The sequence below is a fragment of the Dasypus novemcinctus genome, chromosome X (assembly GCF_030445035.2).
Source record: "Dasypus novemcinctus isolate mDasNov1 chromosome X, mDasNov1.1.hap2, whole genome shotgun sequence".
Classification (NCBI taxonomy): Eukaryota; Metazoa; Chordata; class Mammalia; order Cingulata; family Dasypodidae; genus Dasypus; species Dasypus novemcinctus.
Window position 1 is genome coordinate 140,343,516 of NC_080704.1, and position 13,224 is coordinate 140,356,739.

At 42.3% G+C, this 13,224-nt stretch overlaps 1 pseudogene; it reads right to left on the reverse strand.

The window, feature by feature from the left end:
• Nucleotides 1–6,172: 6,172 nt before the first annotated feature.
• On the reverse strand, nt 6,173–7,556 carry LOC101431624 (DDB1- and CUL4-associated factor 12-like protein 2; annotated as a pseudogene).
• Between the last annotated feature and the right edge of the window lie 5,668 nt (nt 7,557–13,224).

Sequence of the window (13,224 nt, forward strand, 5' to 3'; positions counted from 1 at the left end):
CAAGTACTTCTAAGACAATGTTAAATAGGAGCGGCGACAGTGGGCATCCTTGTCTTGTTCCTGAGTTTAGAGGGAAGGAGTCTAGGATTTCTCCATTGTAAACAATATTGGCTTTAGGTTTTTCATATATACTCTTTATCATGTTCAAAAAATTTCCTTGTATTCCAATCATTTGGAGTGTTTTTATCAAGAAAGGGTGCTGTATTTTGTCAAATGCTTTTTCTGCATCAATAGATATAATCATGTGATTTTTTTCCTTCAATCTGTTTATATGGTGTATTACGTTGATTGATTTTCTTATGTTGAACCATCCTTGCATACCTGGGATGAATCCCACTTGGTCGTGGTGTATAATTCATTTAATGTGTTGTTGAATACGATTAGCAAGTATTTTGTTAAGTATTTTTGCGTCTAGGTTCATTAGAGAAATTGGTCTGTAATTTTCCTTTCTTGTGATGTCTTTGTTTGGCTTTGGTACTAGGGTAATGTTGGCATCATAGAAGGAGTTGGGTAATGTTCTTTCTGTTTCGATGGTTTGGAATAGTTTCAGCAGGATTGGTGTCAGTTCTTTCCGGAATGTTTTATAGAATTCACCTGTGAAGCCATCTGGCCCTGGGCTCTTCTTAGTTGGGAGATTTTTAATAACTGATTCTATCTCTCTGCTTGTGATTGGTTTGTTAAGATCATCAATTTCTTCTTTTGTCAATATGGGCTGTTTATGTGTTTCTAGGAATTTGTCCATTTCCTCTAGATTGTCATTTTTGTTGGAATATAGTTTTTCAAAATATCCTCTTATGATAGTCTTTATTTCTGTGGGGTCAGTGGTGATATCGCCTTTCTCATTTCTTATTTTGTGTATTTGCATCTTCTCTCTTTTTTTCTTTGTTAGTGTTGCTAAAGGTTTGTCAATTTTGTTAATCTTCTCAAAAAACCAGCTCTTGGTCTTGTTTATCTGTTCAAGTGCTTTCTTATTTTCTATTTCATTTAGTTCTGCTCTTATCTTTGTTATTTCCTTCCTTCTTCTTCCTGTTGGGTTACTTTGTTGTTGTTTTTCTAATTCCTTCAAATGTGCAGTTAGTTCTTCAGTTTTTGCTCTTTCTTCTTTTTTGATATATGAATTTATGGCTATAAACTTCCCTCTCAGTACTGCTTTTGCTGCATCCCATAAATTTTGGTATGTTGTGTTATCATTATCATTTGTTTCAAGGTAGTCATTGATTTCTTTTGAGATTTCCTCTTTGACCCACTGTTTTTCTAAGAGTGTGTTGTTTAATTTCCAAATCGTGGTGTGAAATCTGGGCTTCTTTCCCTTGCAAATCTCCAGCTTGACTCCACTGTGGTCAGAGATAATGTTTTGTATGATTTCAATCTTTCTGAATTCGTTCAGCCTTTCTTTGTGGCCTAGCATATGATCTATCTTGGAGAATGATCCATGTGCGCTTGAGAAAAATGTATATCCTGCTGTGTTTGGGTGTAGCGATCTATATATGTCTTAGATCGAGCTCCTCTAATATACTATTCAGATGTTTTGTGTCTTTGGTGATTCTCTTTTGAGATGTTCTGTCCAGAATTGATAGTGGTGTATTAAAATCCCCCACTATAATTGTAGATGTATCTATTCTTTCACTTAGTTTTTCCAGCGTTTGCCTGACGTATTTAGAGGCACCCTTGTTAGGGGCATAGATATTTATGATTGTTCGATCTTCTTGACAGATTTTCCCTTTGACTAAAATGTAGTATCCTTCTTTGTCTCTCACAATTGTTTCACATTTAAAGTCTATTTTGTCTGATATTAATATAGCTACTCCTGCCTTTTTTTGGTTATTGTTAGCTTGTATGATTGTTTTCCAGCCTTTCACTTTCAATCTCCATGCGTCTCTGGGTCTAAGATGTGTCTCTTGTAGACAGCATATGGATGGGTCATATTTCCTTATCCAGTGTCCCAGTCTGAATCTTTTGATAGGTGAGTTTAATCCATTGACATTCAGTGTTATTACTATCAAGGAATTATTTGTGTTAGCCATATTTTGATTGGATTTGTGTTTGTCATATTTTGTTTGTATATTTTTTTTTGTCTTTTTTGTTGTTGTTGTTGGTCTTATACTCTCCTCCAACTTTGCCTTTCCTGTTTTTTCCTTTCTTCCTGCAGAACTCCCTTTAGAATTTCTTGAAGGGGAGGTTCTTGTTGGTATACTCTTTCAGTTTCTGTTTGTCTGCGAATATTTTGAACTCTCCATCATGTTTGAATGCTAGTTTAGCTGGATAGAGTATTCTTGGTTGGAAATTTTTTTCCTTTAGTACCTTGACTATATCATACCACTGTCTTCTTGCCTCCATGGTTTCAGAAGAGAAATCAGCACTTAATCTAATTGAGCTTCCCTTGTATGTGATGGTTTTCTTTTCTCTTGCTGCTTTTAGGATCTTCTCTTTGTCTTGAGCATTGGATAATTTGACAAGTATATGTCTTGGGGTGGGCCTGTTGGGGTTTATGACTTGTGGAGTGTGCTGTGCTTCTTGGATATGTACATCTGTCTCTTTCAGTAGATTTGGGAAGTTTTCAGTCATTATTTCCTGCAACACTCTTTCTGACCCCTTTCCCTTCTCTTCACCTTCTGGAATGCCTATAATACGTATGTTTGAGCGTTTTGCATTGTCATTCAGATCCCTAAATCCTAATTGGATTTTTTCTATCTTCTTATTGACCCCTTCTACTATCTGTTTGATTTCTGATGTACTGTCTTCCACATCACTAATTCTCTGCTCTGTGTCTTCTAGTCTGCTGATATTTGCTGCAAGTGTATTTTTGATTTCTTGAACTGTGGTGTTCATTCCCATCATATCTGTTATGTTTTTGCGTATGTCTGCAATTTCCCCTCCAAGTGATGTCTTCATGTTGTTAACCTCTTTCATTACTGCATCAAATTTGTCGGTGATAAATGTTCTGAGATCTTTCATTGCTTGTGCCAAGTTTTGCTCCCCTTCGTGATTATTGGTTTGTTGATTGGATTCAGCCATGTTTTCCTGATTATTGGTTTGGTTCGTAGATTTTTGTTGCTTTCTGGTCATCTCTTTATTTTGACGAATTTAATCAGTTCCTTAGCTTCTTTGTCTGCTCTTGGAGGTTAATTAGTTGTTATTTTTGCACAGGTGTTATATCTTCTCTTTGTCACTTTTTTCTTCTTATTCTAGTTACTTGTTGTTGGTTAAGTTCACTTTAGAGGAAAGTATTAGTGTTGGGGAAAGGCAATTGTGTAAGCAAGGGAAAAGTGTAAAGTTGTATTGGTGATGTATGTTAATAAAGCAGGAATATGAGATCTGGAAGGATGGAGGTTAGATTCATGTAGATTGTATAGAGTTATAGCTGTAGGTAGAGTACCTTTTATGAAGTTGATGACTGAATTTGGGAGGAATATGGTATGAACTACACAGCTATTGTTTTCATGAGAGAGGGAAAAAGAAAAGAAAGGTAATAGTTTCAAGAGTGGATAATAGACAGAAAACAGAACAAAGGTATTAGAAATTAAGAGTTAGACACTTTGTGGATCAAAGAACGGGAGGTGGGGGGTGGAATATAGGAGAGACAGTAGATGATAGTGGATATCAAGATGCAGGGGAAGGGGGATAGTGTAGGTAGCCTAAATCAGTTCACACAGAAATGAGGCAGTGGAGGATGGGAAAACCCAGCAAATGTGAGGTGTTCCCTGTAGCACCTATTGTATACTTGAATTAAAGTAAAAATAAGTGGAAGATGAGGGACAAGAGGGAAAGAGAAAACCGAAAAAAAAACAAAAAAAACAAAAAACAAACTAATTATAATAGAGAAAAAAGAAAGGCAAGAAGAAAGGAAGAAAGAAAAAGAGGATGGGCAAACGGTGGGGAACGGATAGGGAGAAGAGAGATACAGGTACACACGTGTCACAATTGCAACACTATCTAAAACAACAACTTCCCCCCACTTTGCCCTAAAACCCCCCCGTCTGTCTGCCCAAATGGGTCTGCAAGCACCTCCCTTCCCACAAACCCCCAATAGGCCGCCCAGGGCCCACGAACTCCCCAGTACTGCAGATGCTCAAAAAAAAAAAAAAAAAAATTTAAGTAAAATTAAAAAAAACAAACAAACAAACAAAAAAAAACAGAAACCCCTCCGCAGGCCCGGCTCCGCCCGCCACGGAGGCTTGGACCGGCTCTGCCCGGCTCCTCACGCTGCCTTGGCCTGGCCTGGCTCCGCCCAGCTCCGCTCGCTACAGCGGCCCAGCCGGCTCCGGCATCCACCTCCCGCCACCGCGGCCTGGACCGGCCCTGCCCGGCTCCGTACCCGCCGCGGCCTGACCCGGGCCCGCCCGGCTCCAAACGCTACCGCGGCCCGCAGCCGGGGCCTGCACCGGCCCCGCCCGGCTCCAAGCGCTTCCGCGGCCCGCAGGCGGGGCCTGCACCGGCCCCGCCCGGCTCCAAGCGCTACCGCGGCCCGCAGGCGGGGCCTGCACCGGCCCCGCCCGGCTCCAAGCGCTACCGCGGCCCGCAGCCGGGGCCTGCACCGGCCCCGCCCGGCTCCAAGCGCTACCGCGGCCCGCAGCCGGGGCCTGCACCGGCCCCGCCCGGCTCCAAGCGCTACCGCGGCCCGCAGCCGGGGCCTGCACCGGCCCCGCCCGGCTCCAAACGCTACCGCGGCCCGGCCCGGCCTGGCTCAGCCCCACCGAGCGGGGCTAGATGCCTCGTCTCCGCCTACCCAAGAAGGGAATCCTCTGCAGGTAGCTGGGATCTCCGTGTATATTTCACAGACGAATCCTCTCTGTTACCTTCCCTCCAAATCGATGTCCAGACACCTCCGGACCAGCAAAAATCCCGAAACAATCTGGTCCCAAAGAGTCTCCAACGCCGCCCAGCCGATTCCCTGCAGAAGACTCTAACAGGGATGTTCACTCAGCCGCCATCTTGCCCCCTCTCCTAAGATATTATTTAATCTTTTAATCCATGCCAGTAGCATAACTTCTTCAAAAGCAAATGCAAAAGTAATAGTGTAACTAATGTTTCAACTTTACTTTCTCTCCTGAATGATTTTGATATTGATAAATCCATTCCTAGAAGGACATTTAAGAAAAAAATAAAGCATATATTTAAACATTGAAAAAATTTAGTCTTGCATTTAATTGCTAAGGTGCTTAAAACAATTTATTTTTTCTGCAATAATCACATACTCAACCAGGTAAATGAATTACCCATGTAAACAATAAAAATTCAACAACAGCTACTTTGAGCACAATGGGAAGGCTTTCACTGTAAATGGCTGCCTGGGTGTATTAATCTGAACTTCATAGAAAAGCTTATAAAAGAAAAAAAATTCCTGTTTTCCCTTCCACAAAAAGGTCAGTTTTGATTAGCTCTGAAAATCTGTACCAAAATGCTACCCAGGAAAGCAAGCCATTATATAGCAGCTTAAAATAGGAAGGCTGAGCACTTGGTGGTAGATGTTAAATTTTTACCAAGTAATCAAAGTTGTGGATTAAAAAGATCATAGGATAATCATTAACAAAGAGAAAGTATTTTAAGGTATTTTATACACCAGTAATATATAATATACAATAACAAACAACAAATTTCCAACATCCAAATGAAACACACCCCAAAATGTTGGCAGTCTAAACTTGAAATGCATTTTCTAATTGGAGCAGGGCTATAAATCATGGGTAGTTCTTCAAATCAGCCCATTAGACACTTTTTAGCATACATTTTTCCAGAAATACCATACATTTGAAATGTGTACAAGACCTGAACATATTAATTGAAATGCTGGAAAATCAGAAATACTGAATTGTAGTGGAGACCATGAGTGCATCGGTCTAAAGGAAGAACATACATGAATAACTCAAGAAAAGGGCACAATTAAGGATCAGTCAAAATTCTTTTCATGAGAATGCAAAAAAACAAAACAATACAAAACCACATTTTTGTGGGTGGTGCAGAAAAGTCTTAAAGGGAAGTTTTGATTACTCAAAGGACAGATGTCCCTCTTTCTCTCTTCCTTTTTGCCTAATACTCTAAGCACAAGTAGATGGGGTATTTTCCACCTTAAATATAAAAGCCACACAGATTTAAAAGCACAAACGCAGCATGAAAGAAAGTGAGACAAAACAGGAAGGTAAATCTGTGCATTCTGAGGTCAAGGCAGCTGTTTTCAGCTCCAGAGGGCTGCATAGTTTCCATGAAGACCTGAAGGGAGATGCGCTCCAGTCAGCAAGAGCTTCATTTCTGGCCAGTTGTAGGAGTGGGTGTAGAGCTCATTGGGGAACTTGTCACAGAAGTAGTTCACCCAGAGGTCATCATGGTTGAGCCAGTCTCTGCCTGAGGTGAGCTTGAGTTTCCTCCCTGCGAGTCCAGGAGAGGAGTCCAGGTGGGCCCTCTCTTCCAGGAATTTCTGGGCTCCGATGTCATAGAAGAACAGGGAGCTGTGGCCCGTGCCAATGGTGATGATGTGCTGGTGGAAGCTCAGTGACTGCATGCCCGTGCCACCCTCTCTCGAGCATAGGACCCTGATACTCTGCTAACATTGGTGCAGATCCAAGGAGACGTGGGACTGGGAGCCCACTGCTCACAGGGACAACTCTTAGCAGTAGAATAGACACACATCTTCCCAGCAGTAGGAAAGCCTGACTGCAGCCTGGACAGGGTACTCCTGACCTTCCACATGTGGATGTAGCCCTCCAGGGACACTGCTCGCTGCTCCTGGTTCTTGCAGCTGAAGGCCAGGGCCCACACCTTGTGGTTGTTGGGTTACTGCTTGCCCTGAGGATAGTCTCCATGTCCCTGGGAAGAATGTGGGCATACATGGGAAGCCCCATGTCTTTGTGCCAGGCGATGCTGCCATTGAATAAGTTGGAGTCCACTTGCCATAGAGCCATGGTGCCGTCGCAGAAGCCGCTCATGGCCATGATGTCACTCATCCAGGTGATACTGAAGATCCAGTCCTTGTGCACATGACAGTCGCCCAGGCATACAGGGTCCAGGGTGGGCAACTAGTAGATTGCCAGGCTGTTGGGGTTCTCCTCCTCTGTGGCCAACGGCATCTTGGAGGGGTTAAGCTCGATGGCATGGATGCTGCAGCTTGGCTGGGCCCCGGCCAGCACAGGTGCCCGGTACTGCTTCAGGACGATGCGCTTGATCTGACCCTACTGCACGTCTACCACCAAGAACGTGTTGCACTTGATGCCGCACACCACCTCCCTGGCGTTCAGCCACTGCGATGCGAACACGTTGTTGAGGGTGCCCAGGGACAGCTCGCGCGCTCCCAGCAGCTCGGGCAGCTTCTGCACCGCATAGTGCCGCAGCTCGCCTTCAAAACCAGGAAGCTCGGAGTGGCTCCTCTCGCTGATCTCGCGGCCCTTCAGGTAATGTACCAGCGAGAGACTCGCGGCCAGCAGCTTCTGCTTCTTGGGCATCGGCTGTCCCTCTTCGTCCGCCGCCACCGCCACTGCCGCCAAAACCTGAGATGACAAGCTCCTGGCACCCGCCTCAGTGGTAGACTCTTTTCGCTTCCTGCTACCTGTTTGTTGAGGGGCCATAGTAGGTGATGGGTGAGAGGCGACTGAGCGACGGCAGCGGCGGCGGCCGTTGACACCCATGTTAGCCTTGGCGGCGGCGAAGAAAGTGCCACCACCGCGTCAGCCAAGGGTCGTGGGTCTCAAGACCTGGATGGTTGAGAAGGGTTGTGGGACTCCGAACCTAGGGAGTTCAGAATGTTAAGGTTGGAGGCGTAGGATGAGGAGTCTGTGAAGTGTGGTGAGGAGCGTGACCAAAAGGGACAGTCGAGGGGGTGGGAAGTACAGCCTCCAGGGGGCAAGAGGGAAGTCATTGTGGTGCGAGACAGATACGGGAGGCCTGAGAGTGTAGGGGTCAGTGATCATGTGGGCTGTGAGGGCGCACACACCAAGCGGGGTGGGGGTGGGGCGGGGGGTGGTGGTTGGGAAAAGGAGGCCTGAAAGGGAAGGGAGGCGGGAAATGGAAACGCTGCGGGCAATGGTGCATGGATGGTGGATGACCACCCAGGGCCTATACTCCAAGACCTAGAAGCATTCTCATGAATCTTCCCTGGCGCCTCAATATCCAACAAAGGGCCTTCTTTAGCCATCCTCAGGACAGTGCTAAACTAAGCTTTAAAATCCCTACTGAAATTTTGAAATATTAAATATAGTCAAGCAAATAGGTGTCCTGACAATTGAAAACCCAAAGAAACAAAATATACAGTAGTGCAATCCTGGGGCACCCTATACTGTGATTAGACATGGAAATTGAAATGCCGGGCAGAAACAGAGAGATCCCCCTCCTTTGGTTCCCTGCTACAGCCCTTTATCCTTCTGTGTCACTGTCACCACCACCCACCCTCCCACAAGTGCCTTAAACTATGTCAAACATTTGTTAACTTTTCTTCTTCCTCAAATTGAGGTCCCTGAGCTCCTGCACTAGAATCCCCTGGGGGGAATGTTCCAAATGTAAGTGCTTGTCTCCACTTCCTGTCCAGATTGTGGTCCAGAATCCCTGGGAAGACATAGCCTGAGAAACCAAGTAGGCCATGCTGAAGCAGGTGCTGGAGGGAATAGGTGGAGCTTCCCCCATATATTTGCCTCTTTTTGAGCCTCAGAGCCCTGGGGAACTGGTTTTGAAGAATCCCTGGTTTTGAAGAATCCAGGAGAAAGGCACCTCCCTCCTTGTTCCTCGAAGGAAAGATCCAGTCCTTACTCTGAGTTCCAATAGTGAAAGGCAGGATTTCCAAAATCAAGAAAGAACTTTCCATTCTAAGGCCACAGGATGGAGGGATAGAGTATGGATTAGAGTGGATTTAGTGATATTCTATTCATGAACTATTGTGATTTGTAATCAAAGAAAATTTGGCATTGGTGTGGAGAAAGAGGCCATGTTGGCTGCTGGGGGTAGAGAGTGGGAGGAAGAGATGTGATGTTGGGGATTTTGTGGGGGTTGGAGTTGTCCTGGGTGGTGCTGCAGGGACAGTTACCAGACATTGTATGTCCTCCCATGGCCCACTGGGTGGACTGTGGGAGAGTGTGGGTTATGTTCTGGACCACTGACCATGAGGTGCAGCGGTGTTCAGAGATGTATTCACCAAATGCAATGAATGTCTCATGATGATGGAGGAGATTGTTGCTATGGGGGGAGGACTGGGGTGAGGGGGGTGGGGGGTATATGGGGGCCACATATTTTTTTAATGTAACATTAAAAAATCAAATAAAGACAAAAAAAAAAAAAGAAAGAACTTTCCATGAGGTAATCACAAGGACAGAATGATGAGAGGGTGTAGGGGTACAGGACACAGGCTTTGCAGTTTCAAGGGTCCCATGGCTCATATTGTCTTTGCGCTTTCAGAACAGCCAAATGGATAGCAGGCCCATACCCACTTATGCTCAGTTATACATTGGTCCATTGCCCTGAGTGACTGGTGGCTGCACACACACATCCCTTCCTGCACATGTACACAGCTTTGCTGAGTAGGGTAAGAAATTAATTCACTTTTCTGACGAATCAGGGGAGGCCATGAGAGCTACTTTGTTACTGCTTTTATCCTTTCTCCTTTTTCTCCTTTTGCAGCCTCACCTCAAGCTTACAAACTGTAAGCAGAAAGCTGTAGTCCAGTTGCTGCATCCTGGTGCCTGCTACACCTGTCCAATATTCAACCTTTTGTCTAATGCCATATGAAGAGGAGAGGTGAGCATAGTGGACAGGGATACCTGACAGAAAATATGTTGGCAACTTCATAATTGGAACTGATATTACCAGAGAATTACTAAGCACAAATTCCTTTAACATAACTTACCACAATTTTTTTTAAATTACAAACTCAGAAAAATAGATTTTATATAGTAAGACTCCTTGGCATGCTTTCTACTGCTGTGATACAACAAAATAAGCTTACAATTTGGGTAATATATGTGATGAATGCACATATTTCAGTTGTACAAATCAATAATACTTATAACAGCTATTATTTATTGAAAGCCTATTTGTGCCATGGGCAGGAGAATTGTGCTAAAAACTTCAAATGTTTTATATACTTCATTCATCCTCACAATAACTCTGAGGTAAGATTTATTTGTAAACCTATTTTTAAAAATGAGGGAACAGCCTCAGAAAGGGAAGTAACTCCCCCAGATCACAAAGCTAGTGAATGGTAAAATCAAAATGTGAATCTGTGCCTATTTTCAAAGCTGTTGTTCTAAAGACTACATTAATTCAACAAATACAGTTGTTTTGTTTCCTCTTTTAAAGATTCGGTTGCAGCACCCCTACCATGGAAATTTTAAAGGTGTTGTGTATTTTACACTGCTGAAAGATAACCATAAGTCCCAAAATAAATGAATAAATACTAAATAGAAATTATGCACAACCCTTTCTATATGATATTAAAAGTAAAAAATATCTGATGTAATTTAAGTAAAAATACATGATCTCTGAGCCATATTTATTTTACAAAAACTTTTAATTAATATTTATGAGATGTAAAAATATATATTTACATTGATTTTTAAAAATTTTTGATAAAAATAACACTAATATAAATAACCCTGGTAGTACATCTCTCCAATTTTTGCTAATATCAACATGCAATACTTATTTATAATAATGTGTTTATAGTTAGTGTTCAAATTATTATATTGCATTTATAAATGAGGCATGTAAATTTATCTGGAATATTATACCTGCAACATATTTCATTTATTTCTAGACTTTCAGATTTATCTGGGCTTTTTACTTAAAGATGTACAAACAACTTCTAGACAAGAGCCAAGTGATGCTGAGAGATTTATAGTTTCGAATCTTTGTATCTTATTGCATCAATTTTTTTTGGGAAAAAAATGTCTACTAACATATATGTATGAAGTCTGAATTAGTCAGCCAAAAGGGTGTTAATGCAAAATAGCAGAAATTTGTTGGATTTTATAAAGGGTATTTATAAAGGGTATTTATTTGGGGTTAGAAGCTTACATTTACCAGGCTATAAAGCATAAGTAATTTGCCTCAACAAAGTCTCTTGTCACGTATTGGAGCAGATGACTGCTGACGTTCAGTCTTATTCTTCCTCCTAAGGTTCCATGGTCCCAACTTCTTCCAATATTAGCCATAGGCTGGGAAAATTCTATCTCTCTCTGGGGACATGTTTCTCTCTGGGCTCAACTGCTCTGCTCTCTCCACAAGGTCAGATGTAGACTATCAGACTAATGTCTTACCTTTCTTCCCAGGGCCTCTGTCGTGTCTTATGAAGCCTTTTCTCCTTCCTCACGTATCTGCTTCTCTGTGTGTTTACTTCCCCGCCTCCAATATCAAAACTTTAACTTTCTCTTCTAGCATGTCATTTACTCTGTGTGTCCTTACCCACCAAGACGGTGGGGACTAAGTGTGCTACTGATGTGGCCCAATCAAAGCCTTAATCATTATATCCTCAAGTAAATGTGAAACCTCTGAATCCAATTCAATTTAATATGCCCAGAGGAACAGACAAGTTCACAGATTCCAATATCTATTTTTGGAATTCATAAACAATATCAAACTGCTACACTCAACCCTCTGAGTTCCAAAAAGATATTACAATATTTTTAAAAAACTTAAATCTGTACACTCTTAAATATAGAATCATATCAAAATCAGTTTAAAGAAATATATTTGGTTTTGAGGCAAAGTCCTGTCTCAGTGGAGACTTCTGAAACTTACAAAACCATTTATCTGCTTCCAATGTGCAAAGGGACAAAGAATAAACATTTGTATTATCATTAAGAAGAAACTGGGAGGTAAACATGAGTCATGGGAACTCTAAAATTCAATAAACCTGCAGGGCATACTTCATTAAAATTCAAAGACTGAGAGTCATTTTTAAGATGATACTTTCTTCTCCTAAGGTCTCAAGAGGATCCATCTTTTCCACAGGCTAGCCCAACAGCCATATTTTTGGTTCCACCCTCATCAAGCATCTGGCTGGCAACATAGCTCAGACCTCACCCTCCAAATACCGCTGTCCTCTGGGGTAAAGTTTTAGCTCTACTAATACAGTGAAGTGAAGACAACATTCTCCCTAATCTTTGGCCCACAGGCTCAACCCTCTTAGAGCAAGGAGTTGGTGATCTGGCATTCCCTAATTCATGGGGGACAGACCCACACATCTCAGACCTATGGGTGGGGACCTCAACCACCCTAATCCTTGGGGAATGTGCTCCAATCTCTCTGTATCCTATGGTGGCAGCAAAACTGTCCCTGAACAGTGGGCAGGAACATCCATCCTCTTCAAATATCAGGGCAAAATAACCCTCTCTGTACCCATGGGTGGGGTTCCTCTCTTAGCCCAAGGAGATGTTTTAATTCCAGATCTCAGCTGCCATGGTTTTCCTCTTAAAGCTGTTTCCCCTTCAATTTCTCCCTTCCATGTCCCTTTTATTTTAATCTGATAGTGGTTTTGTTCATAAAGCTCTCTCAAAAGCCTTGTTGGTTTAGCATGCAAGAAGCATAGGTTCTAGTCATCAGACAATAAGACTTTCCATAAGTCTTTCCTAAATAACTGCATCTTCAATCATGATTTACAAGTTCCAAGTTTAGTTGAGTCCTCAAATGGGCCACTATCATCTGGAGACTTGATTTCCTGAGGCTTGAAATTTCCAAAATTAGTTTCTTTGTGCCCAACAATTCCTTTTCTAACTTCTCTTCTCTAGCATTTTACTATAACCTGCAAGGAGAAGCCAAGCTTCTTTTTCTGAGTTTACTTTGTAAATCTCTTCAGCTAAATGTCCAGTCTCACCAAGTTCAAATTCTGCCTTCCATATAGCATCAGTAGTCAATCTTGCCAGGCTCTCTGTGATCTTAAAACATGGATCACCTTTCTCCCAATTATAGATTTATCATTTACTTCTAATGTCCCATAAAAAAATTCTCTTTAGTGTCCATATCAACAGTCTCTTCAAAGCACTCTAGGTCTTTTCTATCAACAGTGTTCAGTGTAATCACATGTTCGTGCTTTCATTACCCCAATATCTCCCAGAACACTTTAATTATTCCAATAATAATAATAAAAACCAAACAAGTTTCAATGTTATTTTATCTAGATATAACGCAAGGCAGTCTATAAAAATATTTTGTGACATTTTTCTCTACATGTACATTTATATCACTTACATTATCTTTATCAACAAGCATAAATACAAGACACCAAAAAAATGAAACCTATTTAATTAGGGT